This window comes from Giraffa tippelskirchi, chromosome 5 (genome assembly GCF_054371585.1).
Source record: "Giraffa tippelskirchi isolate mGirTip1 chromosome 5, T2T-mGirTip1v1.2.pri, whole genome shotgun sequence".
In the NCBI taxonomy this organism is placed as follows: domain Eukaryota; kingdom Metazoa; phylum Chordata; class Mammalia; order Artiodactyla; family Giraffidae; genus Giraffa; species Giraffa tippelskirchi.
Window position 1 is genome coordinate 48,921,515 of NC_137279.1, and position 14,854 is coordinate 48,936,368.

Below are 14,854 nucleotides of genomic sequence, written 5' to 3' on the forward strand. Positions count from 1 at the left end.
CCAGATGGCCCCAATGTCTCTCTCTGCCTTTGGTTCATTCCTCTTGTTCAGGGGCCCAAATCCTTTTATGGGAACAAAGAAAATCTTCTGACATTCAGATAAAATATCTTTATGACCACTGATGAGATTATTGATGAATTTGTTTCTCATATGCATCCCCTTAGGGTGTTAATGTTAGTCACTCACGTGTGCGTGCTAAGTTGCTTCAACCATGTCCAACTCTTTGTGACCCTATGGACTGTAGCCTGCCAGGCTCCTCTGTCCATGGGATTCTCCAGGCAAGAATACTGGAGTGGGTTGCCATGCCCTCCTCCAGGAGATCTTCCCTGTCCGGGGATTGAACCCGGGTCACTTATGCCTCCTTCATTGGCAGGTGGGTTCTTTACAACTAGCACCACCTGGGAAGCCCACGTCAGTCACTCAGTCCTGTCCAACTTGTTGTGACCCCGTGGACTGTACCTTGCCAGGCTCCTCTATCCATGGGATTCTTCAGGCAAGAATACTGGAGTGGGTAGACATTCCCTTCTCCAGAGGATCTTCCTGACCCAGAGATTGAACCCAGGTCTCCTGTATTGCAGGCAGACTCTTTACCTTCTGAGCCACCAGGGAAGCCCTCCCTTTACTAGCGAAAATGTGCTCCCAGGTAGAAGGAACCTCTCCTTCACTCCCACCGGGTATAGTCCTGAGCTCAGCTCAGGGGTAGAACTAGTCACTGATGGGTCCCAAACTGCTCAGGGAAGAGCTGGCTCAGGAGGTCCTAGGAGCGCGCAGTGCCTGAGGAGCTGTCCTGCTCCCAGCCTGGCAGCATCACTGTCTCCTCTCGGGCATGGAGCAAGAACGAGGGACCAGGAGCCAGAGAACCTGAGAGCAGAGGAGAGCTCTACCATTACATCAGGTCTCCTGGGGACCTTACGTAACCTCTCTGGGCCTCAGTGTTTTAAGGTGCCAAATATCTGAGCTACCTACTTAATTCTTAATTTAATCTTGTGATACAACCACTATTTTTTTTTCTTTTTAGCAATGACCATGTTTATTATGTGACTCACAAGTCAGCTGAAGCCTCCCTGAATAAGATTGGTTCAAACATCCATTCCACATCCTATGGAAGCCTAAAGTCCTGCCCCCCAAATGTGGCCAATTCCCAGGAGGCCAGGGTGGAAGGTGGGAGGAGGCTTATGTACACAGTCACCTCTGACCCTGAGCCCCTGAGAGTGCTGAGGTCCACCGATTTGTGGACGGTCTCACCATCCGTGTACCATCCCTAGGCAGAGCTGTGCTGACCCCTTTGGGGAATGAAAGGGATCTTCGTGACGTCGGATGAAAGAACAGACACCATTGTCCTTGGAAGTCTTTAGCTGTCCCATTGTATGAGGACTTCTATCAGCTGATTGCCTCATGGAGTTTCCAGTTAGTGGATTTTTTTTTTCTCCCTTACTTTCCCATCTCTAGGGCTTCGCTGGTGGCTCAGATGGTAAAGCGTCTGCCTGCAATGCGAGAGGCCCGGGTTTGATCCCTGGTTCGAGAAGATCCCCTGGAGAAGGAAACGGCAACTCACTCCAGTACTCTTGCCTCGAAAATTCCATGGACTAAGGAGCCTGGTAAGCTACAGTCCATGGGATTGCAAAGAGTGGGACACGACTGAGGGGCTTCACTTTCTTTCGTATCTCTCCCCCTTATCCCTTCCCTTTTAGACTTTCTCCAGAACTCCAAATGCTTATTACTGTATTCTGTGGAGTCATTTATTTCTCTACCATTTCTTCTGCCAAACTCAGCCTTTCAAACTAATCAAGGTGTGAGATAATATAGCAAGATCAACCATACCAGGCAATTGGGGCTATGGTGTTTTTTCCTCACTCTATTAAAACTGTGATACAACTTCTGCTAAATTCTTGCCTAAATGACAATTCCATTTCTTAGAAAGCAGAGAAAATAAAGAGAAGCAGCATTTCGGTTCTAATTCTGTACAACCAGGGGAGTTTGCTCATCAGGGGAAAATGACAGAAATCTCACTGTCACCCAGGAGTGTATGACTGCAGGGAAGCCTGCTAGATGGTCCAGTGTGGGCCAAGACTCAAGAACGAGTTGCTGTTGTTCAGTTGCTCAGCTGTGTCTGACTCTTTGCGACCCCATGGACTGCAGCATGCCAGGCTTCCTTGTCCTTCACTATTTCCCAGAGTTTGCTCAAACTCATGTCCATTGAGTTGATGACGCCATCCAACCATCTCGTTCTCTGTCGTCCTCTTCTCCTCCTGCCTTCAATCTTTCCCAGCATCAGGGTCTTTCCCAATGAATCAGCTCTTTGCATCAGGTGGCCAAAGTATTGGAGCTTTAGCATCAATCCTTCCAATGAATGTTCAGGGTTGATTTCTTTTAGGATTGACTGGAATCAATCCTTTAGGATTGATCTCCTTGCAGTCCAAGGGACTCTCAAGAGTCTTCTCCAGCACCACAATTTGAAAGCATCAATTCTTTGGCACTCAGCCTTCTTTACAGTCCAACTCTCAGGAAGGATACTCCTACGGTATTTGGAGAAAAATTATGTGTGATTGATCTCGTGATCCAAGAATAAAGGGAAGACAGCTCAAGTAGGACTGAGTGGTCCTGTTACAAATGATCCCCTGCAAGAAAAGATAAAACAGCTCCACAGTCAAATACACCCATAGGTAGGTGAATGGGCCAGCAGGGTGTTTCTGCACTGGCTGCCGACAAGAGCTCCAGCACCTTCATTATGTGACTTTAAGGTTGCCCTGGGGACCTTCTCCACTCCTGTGGGAGATCAGTGGGCCTGGCCCGGCAGTGGCACACAGACTTCTGCTCACACTCCCTCCACTGGAACTGTCACATGGTCACACCACCTGCAGGGGAATGTGGGAATGGAGTCTAAGTGTGCTCTCAAAAGAGCCAGAAGGCAAGAGCAAGGTGTTGCCCAGTAGGTAGCAGTCTCTGCCACACACTCCTTCAATTTCCTTATCAAGGGTGCAAAGTTGAGGAACAGTATCAGTAAGAGGATATGGAAGCAGATAGAAAGACAGCACCTTAATGCCCCAGGAAAGCTCAGGTCTTCTGACAGGATGAATCACACCCAAAGGGACTGAGGGGCTGGTGGACAATCCAACTTCATCTTAGGGGAACTGTAACAAAAAGAACCACTACTGGAAGGCTGAAGAGACAGGCACTATCATCCCGATATTTATAAAGACTAAGAAACTGGAATCTAGAAAGTACACAGTGATGAACTTGATGTGAATACAGCATGAGTGGCTCAAAGAGATAGTCATATGGGTGATCTTGAACATTGAGAAGGAAGGCATGTAGTCCAGCATGTAGTCCAGGCTAACCTCATTTTCTCTTTTGAGAGGATTATCTTTAATAATGTTTGTATCTTTAGTCTTCATAATACTCCTTCAGGAAGTTTGTGCTGTGGAATCAATGCAAATTATGAACCAAGTTATTTTTCACAAAATGATATTGTCACTATTTTTATTTTATTTTATTTTTGGCTATACCATGCTACTTGCAGAATCTTAGTTCCCTGACCAGGGATTGAACTTGAGCCCCTGGCAGTGAGAGAACCAAGCCCTAACCACTGGACCAGCAGGGAACTCTCACTATTTTATTTATAATAGTAAAAAATTATATACGATCTAAAAGTACAGCAATAGGGGAATGGTTATGTAAATCATTAATACAAGGAACTATTGTACAGACTTTAAAATTGTTTTTGAAGAGTAATAATGATATGAGAAAATACATATGAAATACTGTCAATGATAAAATCGGGATGCAAGTATCAGAGAATGTATGCTCTCAGTGATGTGAAAAATATCAGCATAGAAAAATGATGAATAAAATAGGCAGAAATGTTAACAGTAGTAATCTCAGATGGCAGAATTATTGGTCGTTGTTAATTTCTTCCGTGTACTTCCCTATATTTTGCCACGGTGAGCATGTATGACTTCCACAAAAAGAGAAAAAAACCTATTCTTTGAAAAAGAAAAAAAATCACCAAGCTGATAGAGCAGGGCCACCACACATATAAACAGGACATCATCATTTCACAAGGTATTTGAAAAAGAATTTCAATGCTATTCACTGCACTGATAGATAAAATTGTGACTCAGTTATTATGAATATAGGTGGTTGTTAATCACTGAATGACCATCCATCCCCAATCCAGACTTAGGTCTGCAGAGGCCAGAATAGGTTTGTCCTGTTCAATATTTTTACCCTTGTCTCACGCGAACATCTGCACTGTCCAGTGTGTTATCCACTAACCATGTGCAAATAACTTGTTCTAAATTAATTAAATTAAATGCAATTTAGGGGAATTCCCTAGTGGTCCAGGGGTTAAAACTCTGTGCTTCTGCTGCAGGGAGCGTGGGTTGGATCCCTGGTCAGGGAACTAAGATCCCACATGCCATGTGGACAAAAACAAACAACCCTCCCCCCAAATCTCAGTAACTAAAATTAAATGCGCTTTAAAATTCAGTCCCTCAGTTGCACTAACCTCATTTTAAGTGTTTAATAGGCACACATGGCTAGTGACCACTGTATTGTACAGCTTAGATATACAGCATGTCCATCATTCTAGAACATTCTATTGGAAAGTGCTGATCTTGGGGTAATGATGATCAGCTTCACAGAGCACACTAGGCTGAAGGAAAGTCAGCCTCTCAGGTGATCACCACAGGCTAGCACAATGAGCCAGATCTAAGCAGATGAACCTGAACAGCTCTAAGCATGACATCCACCACTGGACCACCACGGAAGTCCCTGGGGGTGGGGGGGCATTAATTTTTGTTGAAGACAAACTCCATATATATCTGTGAGGTAACTAAAACAAAATACGAACTCTTGAATTAATGAAGTATAAGGTGCAGGACAAAAAAGGGATAGTTCCAAGCTATGTTGGTCAAACTACACTGAGAATTCAAGTGTTTTTCCATCAGTGGTGCTTTCAGAACTAGAAGTGGCCAGAATGAAACTGATTAAATACAAAAAACAGTTTGCATCACTTGAGACTGCTGTTGGTTATAAGCGGATGGAAATTGGAAACCAGCACAGCATATGAGAGGGAAAGAAAGACTTAGGAACAGTCCAGCTACTAGGTTTTAGTGGCTTTGTGCCTGGTTTGGTAAACAATGAGGTAATAAGCCACACTGGTAATAGAAGTGGTGAGACTGGTGAGAAATTGCATTAACATGGTGCTGGTGTGGGGAGAGAAAGAGAAAACTAAGACTAATACCCTTGAGCAAAAGCCAGAGGTAATCAAGCAATGTTTAAGGTTTTATAGCAATCCAACCAGAGCTATGAAAGCAGCTTTGTTATCAAACCACTCGCAGGAAGATTAATTTTGTTACTGTACATCTAAAACTTTCTATTCCTAAACTTGTCTTGATTCTTTTTTTTTTTTAAGCCGTACAGTATTGGGATCTTAGTTCCTCAGCCAGGGATTGAACTCATGCCCCTTACATTAGAAATACAGAATCTTAACCACTGGACTACCAGGGAATTCCCTATACTTGCTTCCTTTTTGTTCCTAACCTTGTCTTATAACAGTTCTTACATTGGATAAGAACTCCTCTAAACAAAGTTGTTTTTTGATACTGTGAGATTTCCCCCAAATGCAACTATCATATTTTATATGGTGGAGCAGACACAATTGTCTTCAATTTTGAGTATTTTGGTCCAAAAGAGATGCTGGATTGCTTAAGCAAATCAAGAGAAAAAGGATAAAGTTCTAGAAACAAAAACAACAGAAGCTATGGAGGGCTGAAACTGCTGTGTGGACACCTGTAGAAAGGGAAGTGATGGGAACTGAATCTTAGTTTGATACAAGGAAGGAACGTCCAACAGTCAAAGGTGAGGCAGCAGCTGCAGGAAGCAGTACGGGGCGGGGGTGGGGTGGGGGTGGGGTGGGGGTGGGGGTGGGGTGGGGGGGAGGGCTATGTAAAGGGTCAACCTGAGTCTGTGCCTGGTACTTTCAAGCCATGTGACCTCAGGCCAAGTTACTTAACTCTTCTAAGCCTCAGTTTCTTCACCTGTAAAAGGAGATAATAACTCTTAATGTTATTATAAGAATTAAATAAACTAATACATGCCTAGTGCTTAGTGTAGTGCCTAGCACATGCCAAACCCTCCATCAGTGTTACCTATAGCCTGTTATGATTGTTTGTGTAAGCTCCTTGTCTCTGAATGTTCTAGCAAACCTCCTGGATCACTGGTTGGGAGAATCATAGGATGGATTTCTGCACTGCATTGGTAGATGGTTAGGATATGTTGTGTGATACTAGCAACCTAGAACTTAAGAGGTGGTATAGGAAAAGGGTTCTGTGGTCAGATCGGTTGACAAGTGCTGGAATAATCAAACTTCAACAGCTCTCTTTTCTCTGTGACTTCTCTGAGCCTTTAATATCACTTGCTTGCTCAGTCGCTTCAGTTGTCTGACTCTTTGAGACCCTTTGGGCTGTAGCCCGCCAGGCTTCTCTGTCCATGGGATTCTCCAGGCAAGAATACTGGAGTGGGTTGCCATTTCCTCCTCCAGGGGATCTACTCCACCCAGGGATTGAACCCAGGTCTCCTGCGTCGCAAGGGGATTCTTTACCACTGAGCCATCGCTGAGCCCTGTTACTACCCTGATATTTACATTCCTATCATACTTGGCCACAGAACACTTTTCATAGACTATCTTGAGGGAAGAGAGTGTTTTGAACACATTTTAGGAAATATGGAATTAGATGACTTCTGAGATTCTTTCTGACTCTGGCATCTGAAAAAGTTGTGAACTGCAAATGCAGTGATGTTTACAGCTACTGTTTATTGAGCACTATGAGCCATGCACTGATTTGAGCATTTTAGATATGTCACGTGATTCTCAGAGTAACCCTTTAACATTTCATCACCCTCTTTTTTTTTTTTTAATAAATTTATTTATTTTAGTTGGGGGCTAATTACTTTACAATATTGTAATAGTTTTTGCCACACATTGACATGAATCAGCCATGAGTTTACATGTGTTCCCCTTCCTGGACCCCTCACCCACCTCCCTCCCCATCCCATCCCTCTGGGTCATCCCATTGCCCCGGCCCTGAGCCTTTGTTTCATGCATCGAACATGGAATGGTGTTCTGTTTCACATATGATAATATACATGTTTCAATGCTATTCTCCCAGAACGTCCCACCCTCACCTTCTCCCTCAGAGTCCATAAAATTGTTCTATGCATCTGTGTCTCTTATTCTGTCTTGCATATAGGGTTATCGTTACCATCTTTCAAATTCCATACATATGCATTAGTATACTGTATTGTTGTTTTTCTTTCTGGCTTACTTCACTCTGTATAATGGGCTCCAGTTTCATCCATCTCAGTAGAACCGATTCAAATGTATTTTTTTAATGGCTGAGTAATATTCCATTGTGTATATGTACCACAGCTTCCTTATCCATTCGTCTGCTGATGGACATCTAGGTTGCTTCCATTTCCTGGCTATGGTAAACAGTGCTGCGATGAACATTGGGGTACACGCGTCTCTTTCAATTCTGGTTTCTTCGGCTTCACCCTCTTTTTACAGCTGAGAAAACAGACTCAGAGAGGTTAAGCAATTTGCCCAAACACAGCAAACACATGGTGGAACCAGGAATACAACCTTGCCTGTTCTTCAATACCCTGCTCTTAACTGCTAGACCATGCTTTAGCAGAAGCTGCTGATTTTTTATGTAGCAGTATAAATATGATGATGTATATTTAGGGGAAAAAAACAATGTGGGGTTGACATTAGAAGAAAAGGGAGAAAACACAGTCCAGGAGCCAGGAGACTTGGGAGGTGAAGCCTTATCTTACAAATTTAGATCTCATGCCCTTTCTTCTGACCAGCATTCAAGCCAACTATCCATGCCAGTTTGCTTTAAGGTTATTGGTGAGGTCATTGGAACCACTGGCTACCAGGAAGTGAGAGGACTAGCTGTGTTAAATGACCAGGAGATTTCTTTTTTTTTTCCTTTAGTAGAATTTCCATGGCTGATGAGAAATGAGGCCCTTCACAACATATGCCCTTTACCTCTACCTTCATCCAAGATGAGATCAAAGGGCAGAGGAATTCCTTGGCTCCCTCTCTTGCCGTGCTTACCCCTTCACTGTGATAACTACACACTACTTAACAGTAAGGAGAACAGGTGCCCCTTCCTCATGGGCTATGCTGATGAGAAGAAGCACATCCAGATTAAAGCTGAGAACCTGAGAAGTGGGCTTCTTAACTCAGCTTGACATCAAGGTCACGTTCATTCCCAAGCATGTCAACCCCTGCAGTGTGGTCAGCCTCTGGCCTGGGCCTGTAACTGAATCAAGCCTAGTCCTCTCCTGGTTCCTGAGCTCACTGGGAGGGAGCACAGGGGGTTGCACTTTCTGCAGGCAAGGACTTGGATTTATCACCTTCGCTTCTCCAGCACCACTGGTCAGAGTTCCGATAGGAACTCAATGCTGCAGACTGAAGCCTGAACATCAGGGCTTGAGGGCCTCCCTGCGGCTCCAGGTGGGATCTGCTGCCCTCGTGTGGCCATCCTGGCTCAGCGCTAACAGAAGGAAAATTGAAGGCAAACAGGCCCTTGAGAGGCCAGGAAAGGACAGTTGAACCGAGTCACCAGGTGAAAGGAGCAGACTTAAGGGGGCGAGGAGGGGACAGTGGTCCTCCAACTTTTTGGTCCCTGTTCTCTTTACACTCATAAAAATTATTGAAGACCCCAGAGATCTTTTATATGGATTGATTCTCTCCTATTTAGAAATCACAACTGAGAAACTTTAAAATATTGACATAGCAATTCTTTAAAAGATAACAATAAACATTTCATGTTAACATAAGTAATATATTTAGGTAAAAAACTGTATTTTGCAAGGAGAAAAGAAACTTTAACAAAAAGAGCAACACTTATTTGCGTTTTTGCAATTCTCTTTGATAGAATACAATATTTCAACAGAAGACAGCGAGACCCTCATTTCTTTTGCATTCACTTGCTTCTAGAAAATTCCTGTGTACATTCATGAGAGAAGAATGAAAAAGGCAGAGTATCTTCGTATTATTATGAAATAGTTTTGACTTTGTTGTCCCCCGCCCAGACCACATTCTGAGAACTAACCCTGACTCAGAGTCCTCCTCTCCCAGCTCAAGAGCCCAGGTTGGGGAAGTCGGGAAGGGAAGCGCCTTAGGTGGCGTCTACTCCAAGAGGAAACATCCACAGAAATAGGTAGAAAAGTCTTCACATTTTTTTTCTTTTATGTTTAAAACAGCTGGACTTTTGTAAGACAGAGAAGTTGGGGAAGAATATTGACTAAGTCACTGTTTCCCTCTTTCCCCTTCAGAGATAAGATTTTTCTTTTTAAGAGATGACTTCATTTGCTTTATTTTTCATGCATTCTTTTTTATAAAAAAAAATTTTATTTATCTGGCTACACTGGGTCTTAGTTGTGGCATGTGGGATCCAGTTCCCTGACCAGAGATCTAACCCAGACCCCTGCATTGGGAACACATACTCTTAGCCACTGGACCACCAGGGAAGTCCCTTCATGCACTTTGTTTTGTTTTTTTTTAAAGCAGTTCTGTTTTTTTAATAGAAAATTTAGAAATGGTGGTGTGATACATATAACATAGAATTACCATTTTGAACATTTTAAAGCATGTAATTTAGTGGCTTTTAGTACATTCACAATGTTACACAAACATCACCGCTGTCTAGCTCTGGAATATTTTCATCACCCCAAAAGGAACCCATGCCCATGAGCAGTCATTTCCCACTACCCCCTCCCCCTAGTCCCTGGCAGCCACCAATCTGCATCCTGTCCATGTGGTTTGCCTTTTCTGGAGAGTTCATATTGGGAGAGTTCATATAAATGGTATCATATAATATGTGGTTTTTGGTATCAGGCTTCTTTTACTTATCCTAGTGTTTTCAAGTTTCATCTATGCCATAGCAGGAATCAATACTTCATTCCTTTTTATGGCTGAATATTCCCTTGTAAGGATATACCCATTTTACTTATCCAAGTTTTGGCTATTGTGACTAGTGATGTATCAACATTCTTGTACAAGGATTTGAACACTTGTTCTCAATTCTTTTGAGTGGAAATGTTTGGTCATATGACAATCTTATGTTTAACTTACTAAAGAACCTCCAAACTGTTTAGGGTGCCACATTTTACTATGCAAATGTTTCTTCAGAGAATCATTAAAATAACATATTCAAGAGGCTTCCTGCATCAGTGGAAATAAAGTGGGCAACCCAGGTCCTACTGTAATATTAATTATTATTGTTGTTAGTTTAGAATCATGCTTATGGTTGTAAAGTATGTTATGATTTTTCACATACTTTGATGATCATTATTTATTTGCGCTCAACAACACTCAAAATGGGAAGCAAAGCTAGTCATGTACCCATGCCATGTATGTGTGGGCTCAATTGCTCATTCGTGTCTCTTTTTGTGACCCCATGGACTGTAGCCCACCAGGCTCCTCTGTCCACAAAATTCTCCAGGCAAAAATACTGGAGCAGGTTGCTATTTCCTTCCCTAGGGGATCTTCCTGGCCCAGGTCTCAAACCCATGTCTCTTGCGTCTCCTGCATTGGCAAATGGGTTCTTCACCACTAGCGCCACTTGGGAAACCCCACTCATGCCATAGCTTCTTAAAAAACTTAAAGTACAATTTGGATCACCTTTACTATTCTTCAGATCACTAATTTGGGAATCACTAATATGTTTTAAACCTTTCACTTTATAAGTGTGCAAAACTGAGATCCAGACAAGTAAACTGGCCAGCTGGTCATTGCTATGGGTAGCTGATAATAAGCTGACTTTCTAGACACCAAACAACCACACATTTTATTGTAACACAGTCTTGTTAGGAAGCTGTGACTATAGAGGAATTTCATGTATATTTCCTTTAGGAAGATACGATTTTTTTAGTGTAATGGGAAGGTAGAGGGAGATATTGGTTATACTCAGGCAGGTCTTGTCACAATCTGGCTCCCCTAGCAGCCGACTTGAGCCAAGGATTGAGAGCAAGCAGCTCCTGTGCATCGTGGAGGGGATTCCACTATGCAGGTGGGGATGTGGGGAAGATGGGGTTGAGGGCAGGGGCAAGGGAGGCAGCAGGTCAAGGTGCATTATCAGGCCTCTCACATGGAGGCCCATACGGGGAGGCAAGGAGTGTCGACTAAACAATTTCCCAACCCACCCCAAACTCACATTTCCAGATCCTATTCTAGTTCTTCATCCCTAAGTATGAACCATCAAGCAAGAATCATTGGCCACTTTAGAACAGGTATAAAAAAGAAAAGGATGGGTAGATGACGAAAAAGATGGCCCTAGAGAAAACTTGAGAGGATTCAGAGAGTAGAACACTTTTTAAAACAATGAGTTTTTCTAGAGAGAGCTGAGATGATATTATCTATATCAAAACATTAACAGGTCAGCTGTTGGAAAGGAACATGTAGAGGTGAACACTTTGGGGAAATTTTTTAAAATATGCCATTCATCTCACACACACACACACACACACACACACACTCTTCTGTTAACTGTGTGTGGTGTCGGATGTTAACTAGGCTTACTGCTGTGATCATTTCATAATATATACTCTTAACTAAGAGACAATAGGCCCCAGATAGAGTCACTTGTGCTAAGTCCACATTGCTAAACTGAGACTTAATACTTAATTAATTAAAGTTTCTCCAGAATTGTAATCTTAACCTATCCATCCGGAATTTCCTGGTTGGCACTAGTGAGGTCATCTGCCAGCTAGACCTCTGCCATCCCCCAAAGGCAGGTGACTTTCCCTGAAACAATCTACTCTTTGCTATTAACTTCCTTGTCCTGCCTCGTTCTGCCAATAAAAGTCTTCCATCTTGTACAGCAATTCAGAGCTCCTTTCTATCTATAAAATAGGATGCTGCCTGATTCATAAATCATTGAGTAAAGCCAATTAGATCTTTACATTTACTTTAGCTGAATTTTTTTGAACAGTACAAATACAGAACAATAGAGAACCGACTTATGGATCCGGCAGGACAGGGTCGGGGGATTGGGGGGAAGGAGAGTGTGGGATGTATGTAGAGAGTCACATGGAAACTTACATTACTATATGCAAAACAGATAGCCAAAGGGAGTTTGCTGTATGACTCAGGGAACTCAAACAACGGCTCTGTAACAACCTAGAGGCGTAGGATGGCCTATGCCAGAGGGAGATGGGAAGGAGGTTCAAGAGTGAGGGGACATATGTGTACCTAAGGCTGGTTCATGTTGATATTTGACAGAAAACAACAAAATTCTGTAAAGCTATTAACCTTCAATTAAAAAATAAATTTTAAAAAAGATAAAAAATTTTAAAAAAGAAAAAAAAATACAAATATCAAATCATTCATTATGTTGTACATCTGAAACTAATATATGTCAATCAGATCTAAATTTTTAAAAATGTGATTGCCAAAAAATAAAGTGTTGGAAGGCTGAGAGATAAATTAGAATATGGATGGGTGGAGAGACAAAGAGAAGGCACAAGAAAATAGTTTAGAAAAAATAACAATATGAGAGATCTAACAGAAGTCTCAAAAAAGCAAAACTAAAAAAATTTTAAAAATCCTAAGAGACCGTCTACCTTAATCCCTGGCTGCCATCTGTCATCTCCCATTTCCACTTTCTTCGAAGACACCACTCTGTGGTCTACACTCCCTCATGACCGTGTTCTCTCATACTATACTGCTAACTTCAAGATCTATGTTGGTGAACCAGAAGTTACACCACAGCCACATACTTCCTTATCCTCTTTAGATGGATATATAGTAATTTGAAATAAAGATATTTCCCAGTCTCCCTTGTAGCAAGGTGTGGTCATGGCCACAGAACATAAGTGGCAGAAGTGCTGTGGGCAACTTTGAGAGGAGAAAGTGCATCCTTTTCTTATCCTCCTTTTATGCCAGATGGGAGTGTTGACTTGATGACTAGAGCCTGGCAGCCAATTTGGACCATGAGGTGAAAGCTACCTACTGAGGACATTGAACAAGACGATAGAAGCCTGACCCCTGATACCACAAGCTATCGTGATCTCTGTGAGCTGCTTGTTTGTGAGTGAACAATAGCCATCTTGTTTAAATCGCTATTTTTGCTACATGCAGGTTAACCTAATCCTATTCTCAGGAGGTTTCAAAGACATCGCTCAGGTGACACAGTAAGCAACCGGCAGAGCCAAAATTTGAATGCTGACCATTTTATTCCAAAGCCCGTAAGGAAACTCAGGAAAGTGGGCTTTGCCCCATCTCGAGGCCTTATAGAGGAGACACAGCACAAGGGACTGCAGTAATGAGCTTCTAGGGCAGGGGCAACAAGAAGCCAAGTGTGCAGGTGATGGAGAAAGAAGAAAAAGCAAGAGGAGCATACAGCGCAGAGAAAGCGGACAAGGTTCACCGCACACTTGGCAGCCTCATTTCCATGGTGCTGCGGGAGAGGAGAGAGGGAAAGCTGGCACTTGGGTTGAACCATGATTGGTTGGTTCAATAAGGTGGGGGACAGAGGTGTTTGCATACCACTTCTCTGTTCTTCTCAGCATGTCTGGATTATCTTTTTTCATCCTTTTTTAATCTCCTCCACTTAGGTGCTGGATTCCCCCATCTCCTACTCAGAGACCAAGCTTCCCCACACAGAGTCTCCTCAAGCATCTGTTTTCTCTCCAATGGCCCTCATCCTTTTGCCTTCTCACATTTGTTTCTTCCTAGTCTTCACTAGGCTTCCCTACTGACTCAGTTGGTAAAGGATCTGTCTGCAATGCAGGAGATCCGGGTTCGATTCCTGGGTCGGGAAGATCTCCTGGAGAAGGAAATGGCAACTCACTCCAGTATTCTTGCCTGGAGAATCCCTCTGGACAGAGGAGCCAGGCAGGCTACAGTCCATGGGATTGCAAAGAGTCGGACCTGACTGTGCAACTAACTTTCACTTTTCACATTAATCTTAATACTTCACCAGGGCACCGCTCACCTCTCCTCCCCTCACTGTTCACCTCCACCTTCTGCTTTAGCCTCTAAATGTGGCTCCTCTCCCAACATCCAGGTCAGGCCTTTGACAAAGGCCTTCTAAGCCTAACAAGTCAAAGCACTTGTCAGATCTCCTATTTGGAAGCCCCACCCTGAAACTACTCTTTCAAAGATAAACATCGCCCTATTTGCCAAACTGAATGAGTTTTTCCCCAGTTTTTCTTCCCTTTTAATCTCCAGGGAGCTTTTACTCTCACAGACCAGCCCTCATCTTCTTAAAATTCTCCCTACTTTTGGCTTTCACAGCAATGATGGCGGCAACTGAGTCCCAAGCCAGATTGAACTGCCACCCGCAGGCCAAGTCTGCCCTCTTGGCTTCCACGTCTATCTCCCAGCCCAGGGGGGAAGGGAAGCTATGTCACAACACCAAAATAAACAGTTCTTTCATCTCCTCGTGATATGTCGCCAGCTTTGCGGCTCTTGAAGCGCTTCTGGGACAGCACAGAGCTTCCAGTTTGAGCAGCAGTCTCAGCACCTGTGTTTTCTCAGGAGTCCAACAGCCATGCTTCCCACGGCCCCAGCGACTTGCTCTGTAAAGCCTCCAAGGGCTCAAGTCCTGGTAGGAGGGTGAATGATGCAGCCTGTGAATGATGTAGAGAAAAAAAAGAAGGGATTCCCTGGTGGTCCAGTGGTTTTAAGACTTTGCCTCCCAATGAGGGAGGTGTGGGCTCCATCCCTGGTTGGGGAGCTAAGATCCTACCAGTCCTCGAGGCCAAAAAAACAAAACACAAAACAGAAGCAGCATTGTAACAAATTCAATAGAGACTTTTTAAATGGTCCCTGTGG

At 43.3% G+C, this 14,854-nt stretch overlaps 1 long non-coding RNA gene across 1 annotated transcript; it reads left to right on the plus strand.

The window, feature by feature from the left end:
• The first annotated feature begins 1,066 nt into the window (after positions 1-1,066).
• LOC145505142 (uncharacterized) lies at positions 1,067-14,459 on the plus strand. The gene is made up of 2 exons (XR_014052890.1): positions 1,067-1,598; positions 12,962-14,459. It is a non-coding gene; the product is annotated as an uncharacterized LOC145505142 (long non-coding RNA).
• The last annotated feature ends 395 nt before the right edge of the window (positions 14,460-14,854 follow it).